Here is an 11,266-nt window from a genome sequence, read left to right as displayed (position 1 = left end):
GTTTTTCCTCTTAGCTGGACAGTAGGAAAAGCGACTGTGGCAGACAGACTAGAGGCGGATGATGGGGCTCGTTGGATAGTAGGAATTAGAAATGAACCAGCCTGCCTCAGTAACTATCAGATGTCCTTGTGTTGAAAATAGTTACCAGGTAATAACAATTGACACACACACATTGTATTCTGAAAGTACTTCTTGCAAGAAGATAGTTTGAAACCTTTCCTGGTAGTACTCTTCCAGGCACAGAAATTACTACTGGTTTTATTCATTTGATGGAACTAATGGAAACCAATTTCAAAGATATGTAATTTTTAATGATTGACCAAATACCTAAAACATGTATCATTAACCACTAAGTGCTCTCTAAAAACAGCACATAGATCCAGTTATAAATACTAGAAACACTGTGCCTGATTTAGAAACCTTCAGAATAATCCAAACATTTCTCAAATGCACAGTTCTAACTTTGCTCTGGTCTGTTTTGTGGTTTGTTCTTCAACCTTCAAGGTATCCACGATGCATGAGTTTCCATTTCAAGTTTTAGTTTAATGACTTCACTTAAGAAGCAGAAGAAAAAGAAAGCTATATGAATTAAATATTACATAGCATTTGGCAAAGAACTTTCAGGAATTCCATAAGGAAGAGTGAAGAAACCCCAAACCCTACACAGTTGCACAGAGTTACTAGCAGCAACAATGAATAGTGCTGTTACCATCTAAAAGTACACACTTTTCAGTCAGTCTTGGCTGGTGAAATGCAGAAGCTTAATGTGAATTACACTTTTTAAAATCTTTCAACTTCAAAAAATAGAAGACCTGTAGTGTGTTTTTATTTCAGAGTACTTTGCATGCAATCTCAAGATAAATGGGAGATACTGATTGTGTTTGTACCTGTGCCAGCCGTTGTGGTTAGATATTGCTGTTTTGTTTCATCAACCAGATGAACTTACCCAGGGACATCAATCAAATACCTACATTTAAAAGAACACACTGTCAAATTAGTGGATAGAAAGAATACATTATGAGAAAGAAATTATGTGGTGAAAGATTTAAAGACTGACTTACTTGTGTTTTGTTTCATTAAAGGCGGAGTAGTCCCCTTTCATTTTCCATTTAGCATGAACATTCTTGTACTCCATTACAACACCAGTCTTATAAGAAACTAACTGGCTTAGGATACACATGAGCCTCCTTGGAAAAAATACAGCTTCCCATCTTAGAGATTCCAGATTACCTTAAAATGTGGGGCCTGGGATAGGTGACCCCACTGACCTTCCTGGAGATAGTCTCATGTGCTCCATTACGTCTCATGGCTGCAAGATTGCCTGGTGCACTGCAGGAGCCTCCCCAGGTGGCCAGGCTGCTGGCTGTTTCTCCAAAGGAAGGGCTTGGGTCAGTGAGATAGTGCATCCACCCCTCTAAAGGACATAGAATATAGTCTGAAGGAGAAAACACAAAAATCCCTAGGAAAGCATTGTCTTTGCTCTCCTCCCTTTTAGATACTCTTGGAAGATAATCTTGTTTTTTGCACTTGCGGTCAGGGGAGAAGCTCATGGTGGTAAGGGGTGAGGATGGGGCTCGAGAGTGAGCACACATGAGTTAGGATGATGAGCAGAAAAAAAAAGAAGAAAACGGATTATAAAAAGCTTCAGAAGTCGCAACTGAGAGTATTTTATCTTTGTTTTAGTAACATTGAGTAATGTTATCCAGGTTGGCTAAAAGATCTTGCTCTTCAAAAGAGCTTGTCAAATATTTATTTTATAAAAATATAAACAAAGCACACTCTAAAGACCTTGTGTTTTGTGTCTTTTAGGTCTTTGTCTAAGTGGTAATTTCTTGCTGTCTTATTTATTATACACTAAGCATTTTTAGACAAGAAATACTTCTGTTTTGTGATTGATATAGATATGACACCTGTCTATTGCTGGCCCAGGCAAGAACTCAGACACCTCTACTCATTTTTATCTCTGTGGCAGAGGCTGAAAGGCACTCGCCTGATGTTGCAAGGAAGTCCCAAGGTGTGTTCCTTGGGAGATGCGTATGGCTGTAACTAAGGTCTTTGCCTGCATATGGGTGCCTGCTTGCTGCCCTCTAAATGACAAAACAGTACTACTTTGGCGAAATATCATGGTCATTAAGTGTTTCACTTGCATGTTGAGGCCGTTCTGACTTTCAAGTCCCACACCTTAGGTATCTCGGAGCTAAGCAAGCAGGCATGGAAAGGGTTCACAGCAGTCTTTCACACAGTAGAAACCCAGTGTTACTAGTCTTATACTTAGCTTTATTAGCCCTCATCATCATTTGTGTATAGGAGCACTAGTGTGTGGTCCTTGTTGCGAGGGATCCTGGCAAATGGGTCTCTCATTGTAGTGAGGAGGAGCATATCTTGGTAGAACCCAGACAGTTGCCATTCCAAAGCCAGACTTCATGGTTCAGACTCACACTTCATGGAGAAAGTTCCCTGTATAAATTGTCAGCTTTGAAACCAAACACTTCCACACCTAGTCTGCACTGTAAATCAAGCTTTGATGCTACTTTCCATCCAGCTCCATTACACAAGTAGTCTGATTTAGTTTTATGGCAGAGATGTATTTTGGCTAAAATGGTATTTTTTACAGACTGGGGGGTAAACATGACTATTCTATTTGTAAAGCAAAAGGTGATAAGATGGTAACAGACAGGCATAGGGAGTGCAGTTCCAAATCCCTGCCTGGCTGTCTCAGTACCTGGGCTTGGTACCTGAATTCTCCCATGCTCAGATCTACAGCAGCACCACAACATATTGGAACCTCAAATGAAAGTACTTACATCTCATATTCAAAAATTCATTTCCATAATTGCACGTGAAATTTTGCCTTTCTTTTGGAAGTGAAAAGAGACAACCCACAAAACTACTGTACCATCATTGTTCCCCAGAAATATTAATTCATCATTAAAGTTATTAAACAGTAAATGGCTGAGATGTGTTATTAGAAGCCTAAAGTATTTCCTTTGATTGTTTAAAAATCTCTGTTTTAATTCAAGTCATCTATTTTCTTGCCTTTTACAGTTTTGAGTGCTCTGTCTTACCACATGGGAAACATTTCTCAAAGGTGTCAAAGTGACTTGTCATGGGTTTGGAATGAGAACTAAATTAAATGTCCATACTGTAACATACTTATATAAATAATGAGATATTCCAGTATAAACCATTCATTTGGCAGTCATTTTGACATCAGCAAGTACTAAGTGTTATAGAATTCCTGCCTAACTTTGACACATGCAGAGAAAATCAGGAAGGAAAATGCGTGTGTGTGTGTTTAGAGTTCTATAGAAAAAGACAGCCCCTTGTAGTCTGTTGCCATAAAGGTATTTCTAACTTTTTTGGAAATACTGCAAGATGTTTAAAAAAATACTCTGGATTCACAGCAGAATGCTGCAACATTCATCTGTCTCCCATTGAATTCCAAAACTTGTTCCCATAATTTAGAAACAGAAATGGATAAAAAAGACATTAGTGAGAATCAAGAATGATTTATTATGGATGATATAGTGTCACTACTTCTAAGAAAACATTAAATAAAAATTCTTCATAATAAAAAAATTGTTACCTGTTGAATGTTGCTCAGAATTTGCTTATTAGTGTATTATACCACTATGTTGCCAGGTCTGGCATTTCTCATCCAAATAATGTTTTAAAGTACTGGCAAGGCTTGTGGGCTGCAGTGCAAACCGTGTTAGGAATAATGCATGTACAGAAACCCAACAGTAGCAAAGCCTCTTTTGCTGGGATTCTAGAAATAGTTGGCACTGGAGGGTCCTTTTATCTTGCATCAACTTCACAAGCTTGCATGGAACCAGGCTAACAATAATCAAAAATTGATAAGAGATACTTAGTTCCAAACTGTCTTTCCAACTGCTTAGCTACTTAAAGCCAGTTTTTAGGGAAGAAATCTTTCTCACTCAAAGATCCATGCACCCACTCTTTGACAGCATGAGTGGCAAACAAACCTTGTACTCTAGGTGGATTTTATCTTCAGACAAAAGGCATCCATTGTCTGCTGAAACGGCATCCTGGTTTGTTGGCAGCAGATCCTGCACCTACTGGAGAGAATGCCCCAAACCCCCAGGCTGACAGAGACAGGCAGTCTGGCCCAAAGCATGTCTTTACTTTCTCATCAGTAAAAGACACTCTTCAGGTTAAAGTCTCGGACTTGCTGGTTGGGTCATAGAAGGATTTTTTTCTGGCACCAGGTGTGGCATAGCTGTCTATCTGTCTTTATGTTTTTGTGTGATTCATCTCCAAAAATTGTAACTAATACCTCAAATGATCTCTGAAATCTCTGTATTAAGAAATAAAAAAAGCACCCATTCCTCTATTTGTCTGTACCTCAGTGACTTAAAAGATTGACATAATTTTTCACTTGGAATCAAAGGTCATAAATATTGCTATTAACTTGTAGATTTTCAGAGATTGCTTCATGTAAATGTAGAAGTGTTTCTAAGTAGTTTACAAGTGCATTGCATCTTACTTCAAAGCCATGGTTAGTTACGTGAAATCACAAGCTTCCAGTAAATAATTTGATCTATAGTCAATCTTCTTTTAATGATGTAAAAAAAGATAATTTTAGGTCTTTATTGCAACTGATAGCTGGCCAGGAAGCACAAGCCTTCTACTGCACTCTTCACAACTGTGTCCTCAGCCTGTCATGAAGAGAAAAAAATCTTTCTGTGATGGAATTTGGGGAGCAGCAGGCTCCTAGAAAGGGCAGTAGTGTGTCTAAGCCACTCACCCATGGTCTTAGTTGCACCTATAGCATATAGTGCATGATGGCACCAGGCATCCCAGGTGACTCAAGAGCAAACGAAAAAGAATTTCACTAGTTGTTAGGTTGTACTCATGAGGTGTATTGGGATAGAAAATATTAGCTTCTTTAATTCCCCTCAACATCCTTAACACACCCTTGCAACAACATATCAGGACTTATTTTTCCAACCGTCTGCTAGGAGTAATTTACTGACAGTTCATTGCTCACTTGGCCATGGGTTTTCTAGATTTCATTAATTAAATACCTAATTTTTTGAAGATTATAGACCTATATAAAACAACAAAGTTGCTGTGAGCTTTCTGCTTAAAATCCTCTCTGAAAGGCAATCTAAGTATTTGCTGATCTCAACTCCATTTCTGCGGCTTAAGAATATGTACCAATAACTCAAGGGTACAAATGTGTCAAGGGCTTGCAATTATCCTCAAAACAAACATTTGAAAAAAAAAGAAAGCACAAGCTAAGTGCTAGAAAAACACAGGTAAGGCACTCCAATTTATTTTGTCCAGTAGTGACTCCACTGCATAATGATGTCTTTATGATGAGTGCATAGTAGACTGAGTTTCTTTCTTTCTTTCTTTGTTTTTCTTTCTTTCTTTGTTTTTCTTTGTTTTTCTTTCTTTCTTTCTTTTTCTTTGTTTCTTTCTTTCTTTCTTTCTTTCTTTCTTCCTTCCTTCCTTCCTTCCTTCCTTTCTTTCTTTCTTTCTTTCCTTCTTTCTTTCTTTCTTTCTTTCCTTCTTTCCTTCTTTCCTTCTTTCTTTCCTTCCTTCCTTCCTTCCTTCTTTCCTTCTTTTCTTCTTTCTTTCCAGCACTGCAGAGAGGTAAAAGTCAAATAAAATTCATTATTTCATTACACTGTCGTAGTCTTTTTAATATATTACACTCTGGAGATTTTGAAAGTCCCAGAGCAATATTTTTATATGTTAATTTAAACAAAAAAAAGTATTGTAAGAGAGTTCATGTAGAGCTAATATTTTCTTGTGTTAATGTTTCTATTTTTACACTGCCTTGCTTTCCCCCAACATTTTATTTCTCCATTAATTTGATTAGGTTCTCAATGGATTTCAAATACAGTAAAAGTACAGAAATGGGAAAAGTTTCTTGCCAAGACTGACCAAGATGTCATAGAGATACATAGTCCCAGTTCCTCCCACTCTTCGTGTGTAAGGGTTTATATTTTCAGTCTAACACACATCCCTCCCCCACCCCCACCAGATTCGAATACTGATGGAATCTGTAGTATGTTGAGAAGTTCTTGTATTAATAAGATAGCTATTTATCAAACAGCAAAATAGAGACCCAAATTTCCCCTTGTCTCTTAATATATTGCACCATACCATTTAAGAAATATTGGTGGTGTCAAATTCTCAGCACCAGGAGAACAACAGAAAGGAGCACTAATTCAGCATCATCAGAACCTGGAAAAGGGCTGGTGGAGGGAACAGTGCCCCAGTAAGTACAGCCTTGTAAGCCAAAGTGGCTTCCTGGGACCATGGGCAAACCTGTCAGTCAGGGAAGCTCTGAGGTGGCTCGTCTAGCATTGTGTCAGATTGGTTTCCATCTGGTCACAGCATTTGGGAAGAGTAAAGGTGGTATCCTATTACCTGTGCTCCAAGAACTCGGCTTTGAACTAAGCAGGGTCATGCTGATCAATGTGCCTGAGCCGTTTGTGCATTTGGTGTTCTCATCATAGCTAGGAGAAACTATTGGCCATGTCCAAATGGAAAACGCATGAGATATTTGTAAGACAGATACAGTTTCTATCAGAGATGTGGGATAAGAGTGGATCCTTAACATTATATATTTGTTCTTATTAGTAACAATGCCTTCTTCTGCATGGAGTGTTGTAAGGAGATATTGTTTGCTGCAGCTCAAATAAAGGCCACATTTGATGGTCATTTTAAAGGGTCAAGACATGAAGCTGATTGAAGCTATGGGGAACTGGAGCAATGGCACTTTCACAGGGCTGAACAGAACAGTCTTTGGGCTGTTCAGGGTGGCACTTTAAATGGCTTTTCAGTGCAACCATGAAGGGTATGTGTACGGAGAGGGTTTCAGGGCGGGGACTCTTCCTGGCTATGTACCTGACCCTTACCTGCCTCTTGTGGGATAGGTGCCTTCCCATCCCCTCAGATATTCAACAACATACCTTCTGCAATGGAAATCCCACCACCTGGATGAGAAGAAGGGAAAGCAGTTGCAACTTGGCTCCTTGACGACATCCCTTCCCAGTCAAGTCTAGAGCAAAAACTTGGAGGAACTCAAACTGTGGTTGGGGCTGCAGAGCTGACATGGGCAGTGGGACAAAACTTCTTGTGGGTACAGATTGCTATATGCAAATGACACCCCCTTTGGGTGAAGTTGTTTTGGTTTTAATGCTATATAAGTACTGTAGGGCCTTGCCTTGGGTACTGAGAAATTTCCAAATTCTCTCAGGAATTCTCTCACCCCCTAATTCTTAGGCAGACCTTAGAGAGGAAGTTTACCATACAGGAATACAAACTCACAAAATTTCCCACTATTCAGAAGTCCTTGAACAGGATCCAGATGATGTGGGCTCATGAGAAAGAGAGACCGAGCCATGGTTACAGTCAGGGTGTACTCCAAGATCACTTTTACTCACACAAATATTTACTTCCAAGAGACACAGAGATATACATACTGTAAGACATTGCATTACCTTCCAGTATTTGTAATCACCTGATCAGTGTTTGGTTGATCTGATAGCTACCTGAAGTATAGATCACAATGAGTTATCACACTTTTCTGACAGCACAGAGTGGAACGAAAAAGCTGCAAGAGAAATGATCTATAGTCTTCAGTTTCATGAACTTGGAATGGTAGATAAGAAAGAGATCCATTATTTCCATCTGCAGAAGGCAGCCATCTTATATCTCTATGATCTATAGTGTAGATAAAGATGAAGTAAACCTCTTGCCTTACAGAAAGCCTTCTGTCCCTAGTTCTGAGCATAAGTTCTCCTGGCAGTGTAACAGGCATAACAGTAAAAAAGTAGACTTTTATTACTGCCTCACAAAGAGAATATGCATTTAATCATATACTTTCAGCTTGTGCTTGAGCTTCTATCACTTTTTAATTTTGAATGTTAATAAAAATGCTTTGTGAGATCAAGCCAGTAATTCATAACCACATTTATAGCTATTATTTCCCAATTCACTCAATTTCTAACCAATTCTTGTTGGCAAAGAGAGGCACAGAGTTTTCTGTCATGGCTAGGTTTCCACAACAATGAAAGTCTCCTTTCAGTCTCTTTCCAACAAGATTGGCTTGATTAACTACGCTACTGTTTATTTTGCTGTACCTGCCAAGTATATGGCAATGCAGATATAGGAAAATTTAGTGTAGTGTGAATATGTGGACAACAAAGAATGCCAGAACAAATATCATCCCTGAACATGAAACAATTTCCATTTAATTTCATTTTAGGACACCAGTGTTTAAGATGTACCTCTCAGACGAAGGAAACGTCAGTTTCTAGTTCAACTTGGTAATTTTGTAACAAAATAAGTTGAAAATGTTTATGAGAAAATAGTTTTATTGAAAAGTAAATTACACTCTTTTTTTTCCTTTTCATTTTTTCCCCCCATTCCCCCAGCAGGGCCAGATTTACCCAACAAGAACCCTGATGGGAAATGGAAAAGTGTAGATTCAGAAAGGTAAGTAAGAAAAGCTGGAGACACAGTATACTTTTGGAACCTTAGGATCTTGATTTAGGATTAGGATCCCAAAATAATGTTTAACTCATGCTCACTCATGGCTAGGCTTCACGAACGAAGATTTGGGAAGGACTCTACCCACATTTGCTACAAGCGCACTGGTGGCTAAAGAGGCCAATGCAAGATAGACAAATGTGATTGCAAAGGGCACAGCAGAAGGACTCCTTGGATGGTATCGGCAAGACACGGTTCTTTCTGCATTGTCTTTTCTCCTCGAGAGTGATCCTGCGTGTGTTCTCAAAAGAAGCAGCAGTGTTATGGATAGTGTGTCTCCAGACCTCCTGATTGGAGACCAGAGTAGACCAGTGATGATGATCAATATGGCCGAGGCTGAGATGTTGTTTCAGGGAGTCCTTATATCTCCTCTATGGGGCTCCTCTCTTGCGGCAGCCAGTGGTAAGTTCACCATAGAGCACCCTTCATCCTTGAGACATGCCCTGTCCAATGCAGCTGTGTTGTCAGCAACACGGGCCTCAATACTTGAAACTGGTGCTTGTTCTAGAACAGATGTATTGGTCACAAAATCTGACCAGTGGATGTTTAGGATTGCACAGAGGCAGTGTTGATGGAAGCGTTCTAGGAGACGCAGGTGGTGGCGGTAAATGACCCATGATTCGGACCCATATAAAAGAATAGACAGCACAATGGCTCTGTAAACACTGATCTTTGTGCTTTTCTTCAGGTATTTATTTCACCAAACTCAGGTAACTGCAAGACAAGACAAAGAAATGTTTCTTTCTGCTCCTTCTTTTCAGATTGACGTTGCATATGGAGAAACACTGAAAAGTGCCAGTGACAGGGGGGAAGAAGGTGATCTTCCAAGCTGGGAAGCCAACCCTCTTCTCACTTTTCCCTTTCTCCCTTCCCTCACTGTAATAACCCATCAGCAGTGCTCTAGATATTTGTCTGGACACTTTGGCTGTGAGCCTCTCTGTCATCATATATGGATGCCCTTCGATTTCAATGAAACTTTCTTATGGATGCACACAAGGAATTGAGGCAAGAGGTAGCAGGAAACAGAAATTTCTTCAGCCATTTCCTTTCAGATGGGACAGTGATCATTTAGATAACAATTAAATCTGGTTTTCTGCTGATTGTATCAGTAGCATCCCCAGAAAGTGGGACTGAGATCAGAGCTGAGATAGGGAATATGATTACCTCTTTGCTATATATCCCAACCTCACGCACATAAAAAAATCTGAACACAGTTATTACTGACAAAATCGTAGTAAGAGTTCAAATCAAATTCTAAGAGCAACCCCTAGACTTTGAATGGTTTGGAGCAGAGCTGAGAGCAGTATTTCATACTTAGTTCTTATAGCCACAGTGGGTCAAATCAAAAGCCTGTTTCACATTTTCTTTGAATTATGAGTTCAAATTCCAGATCTTAGCTTTGCTGTTCACTGGATATATATTCATGGGCATTAGTATTTCTGAATGGACTAACTCAGCCACTGTGGAATACAGATCCTGTAGTTTACTTCAAGATAAGCATGAGCAGCATTAGAACAAACATTTTGGATATTTTCCAAGAGAAAAGGCTTGCTCATGGAAACTAAGTGTTCTGTAGAGAAGTTGTGAATTTGATGACTCTGTTGAAACTAGTCCAGCAGGCATCTGACCAAAACCTGACTATTTTTTGGTCAGTTCATCTACCTTCTTTTTCCCGTCCAGGCTCTACCAACCACTCTGGGCTCACACAGCCACACAGAAGGACTGGGAAAAAGCAAAGGCAGCTTTGTGTTTCTGGGAAGCATATTTTGGGCTATAGCTCCAGAAACCTTTACACTGACAATACTTGACTGTCCCTAACGTGAAATACTGTAGGATTTTTGGAGATACTTTCAAAAAGAAATGTAAAAATTTCCTCTCAAAATATCTCAGTTCTCCCACGAGAGGAAAATAATTCTTAACATGTAATTTTGTGTCATCATGCCAATCCATCACAGGTCTGCCTCAGAAATCACTCAGGGATGTAGAAGCTGTTTCCAGGTCACTGATGTCTGTGACTGTGCCACGAGGATCAAACTCACTGGAGAAAGTGAGCTCAGCTTGTGCTGAAGCTTCCCACAATACACTGGTGGGAACGGAGCTGTTCAGGTGCTTGGGCTGGGACCAACTCCTCTTCTGATTTATCCTAGAACCAAAGAGGCTTCAAATGCAGTGTCGTGGGGTGTTTTGTGTACCAGAGAGAACTGCTCAGCAGAGGCTACTGACTGTCACAGACCTCCAAACAGCCAGTAAATGGAAATAAACACTGGTAGTTACTGAGACATACTATATATGACCTCATTACCTAGAAATGGAAGGCTTTCTATATAAACCATTTACTCAAGTAAAATTATGCCACAAGAAGTAATACGCTTACTTTTCACCATCTCTATTTATTAAAAATATTGCTAACGTGTTCCTTGATAACTTGATTTATGAAGTTTGTGACAAATTGCTTGCCTAATTGAAATATGTCAGGTTTCTAAACAGTGAAGTTAATTATCCCTCCTTTTCTAGTGGAAGGCTGACCTTTAATTGTACAATATTAATCCACATATTGTATGAATTATGTGAAATATCCATTTTGTATGTAGAGGGAGACATGCATGTGTTATTGTAGTGGAGTACAGTTACATAATTATTTTTAATTTAGGATATCAGTTTAATTAAATACTTGCAGAAAGCAAGCTTTTTCAGGAAATTTGCAATTACAATCAATTTGAATGTACAGCTACAT

General features: G+C 39.2%; 1 long non-coding RNA gene across 1 annotated transcript; it reads left to right on the top strand.

The window, feature by feature from the left end:
* Nucleotides 1-1,920: 1,920 nt before the first annotated feature.
* Nucleotides 1,921-10,533, top strand: LOC127469031 (uncharacterized). The gene is made up of 4 exons (XR_007903785.1): nt 1,921-2,014; nt 8,421-8,478; nt 9,294-9,544; nt 10,488-10,533. It is a non-coding gene; the product is annotated as an uncharacterized LOC127469031 (long non-coding RNA).
* The last annotated feature ends 733 nt before the right edge of the window (nt 10,534-11,266 follow it).

Source organism: Manacus candei, unplaced genomic scaffold (genome assembly GCF_025592945.1).
Source record: "Manacus candei isolate 608988 ecotype Guabito, Panama unplaced genomic scaffold, ASM2559294v1 h1tg000017l, whole genome shotgun sequence".
NCBI classification, from domain to species: Eukaryota; Metazoa; Chordata; class Aves; order Passeriformes; family Pipridae; genus Manacus; species Manacus candei.
The sequence above is the reverse complement of the archived record's forward strand: the minus strand, read 5'-3'. Positions and strand labels throughout refer to the sequence as shown.